Source organism: Rhagoletis zephyria, unplaced genomic scaffold (genome assembly GCF_001687245.7).
Source record: "Rhagoletis zephyria isolate East Lansing unplaced genomic scaffold, Rhagoletis_zephyria_1.1 Rzeph_scaffold_03060, whole genome shotgun sequence".
In the NCBI taxonomy this organism is placed as follows: Eukaryota; Metazoa; Arthropoda; class Insecta; order Diptera; family Tephritidae; genus Rhagoletis; species Rhagoletis zephyria.
Genome location: NW_016160144.1, coordinates 30,354 through 31,892, shown reverse-complemented (window position 1 = coordinate 31,892; position 1,539 = coordinate 30,354). Strand labels below are relative to the sequence as shown.

The 1,539-nt window shown below is 37.8% G+C and overlaps 1 protein-coding gene across 1 annotated transcript in view; it reads right to left on the bottom strand.

The window, feature by feature from the left end:
- LOC108368305 (uncharacterized) overlaps nt 1-810 on the bottom strand; it is a 20,046-nt gene extending 19,236 nt beyond the window's left edge. Inside the window, exon 1 of the mRNA XM_017623146.1 lies at nt 761-810. The gene's annotated coding sequence lies outside the window, so the exon portion shown is untranslated. The remainder of the gene's footprint in view (nt 1-760) is intronic.
- Between the last annotated feature and the right edge of the window lie 729 nt (nt 811-1,539).

Genomic DNA, 1,539 nt, shown 5'->3' with positions numbered 1-1,539 from the left:
TTTTGTCAGTATCGTTTGAACGACTATCGTTTCAAAGTTACGTGATTCATGCACAGTTGCAACAAATGAGTCTATACATATTTATGTACATACATAAGCCGTCATCGATTAGCGAGTGGCGAAACGAACGAACTCAATGAGGTATAACCAAACTCGCTATCGTCTATCCGTGCTAGCTAACTTCGTTGTTGCTCTGCTAATTCTACTTTAAGCGACCGGAACTCAAACATAGCGAGCGAGAAAAGGCGAATCGATGACGGCTATAGGTACAAGCCGTATGCATGTGCGGAGTTTAAATAATCGGAAGTAATAATCAATTGAAGCGCATTTCCTCTTACTATGCATATGCCTAAATGTATGCAACCATTTGGCAAGCAAACACAGGGTGCTTCTAATGAAAATAAAAATTTTATGCTGAAATACACATGCCAAGCCCTTCGAAATTTTGTGCTGGGATATGCGTTACAGCTTCGCAAATTTTACCCCTACCGAAACCAAAGATGTATACACATCAAAAATCATGTCGACATCGACAAAGCGTTTAGATAATGAAGTTAACAAATTGGAAGCTGTGACCCGTAGCTCGTCGTTTTCAGTGTGTTCAGAACTTAAGGCGCACGCGACAAATCCGAGGAGAATCTCGGTCAAACACTAACATATTGTGTAACAACACGTAGAGATTGAGGTGTTGACTTAAAACACCGAAGTCGCGGGATCAAATTCCACCACATGCAATCCTAGGTATATTAAAAATTTCTACTCTTTAAAGCCCAATTTATATCAGGAAGATTTGTTAATAACTTTATCCTTGTAATGTGAGTTTATGACATTCGATACGATACTAGGGTTCTGGTACTCGATTATAAAAAATATCGTTTTAAAACTATCGAGTAGAAAATATCGGTATCGAATGCCAAAAGTATCGATATGGTATCGTATCGTATAGAAAATCGTGTCCCTAGGCCCGTCCACATAGAACTTTGGCGTTGCGTTCGCGTTGGCGTCGCTTCAACAACTGACTATAAACTCATGAATTCAAATGCAGCCGTCCACATAGTCAAAATTCGGCAACTCTCACGCCAACATAAAGCACAAAGCTGGCCAACTGTCATCTTTTCGCGTGCGTCGCTCGTCAGCTGTTGCAAATAAATAAAATTGTGTGAAATATTTTTCGTTTTTAATCAAGTGCGGGCAAGAGATATCCTTTTTAATGCAATTATTGATATTAAATATTAATTTATCTGTCGTTAGTATGTTAATTTACAGCTCTATTCTAATAAAACCTCACAACTGAGTTGTGAGCTAAACTTTGTGAGATTTCTTCTGAGGTGTATTTTGTGAGGTCATTCTAGCCCACACCTAACAAGAAAAAAGCTCAACAAAATCACCAGACGAGGTGAAAAGCATTTTGCTGTCTAACAGCGGTTTCGTAAATAAAATGAATACAAAAGATGGACGCTGAACAACAGGAACAGTAAATATTTTTGTAATTTGTTTATTTTTTTGATAACTATTGATTTTATTTATTTTCTAGGCGAA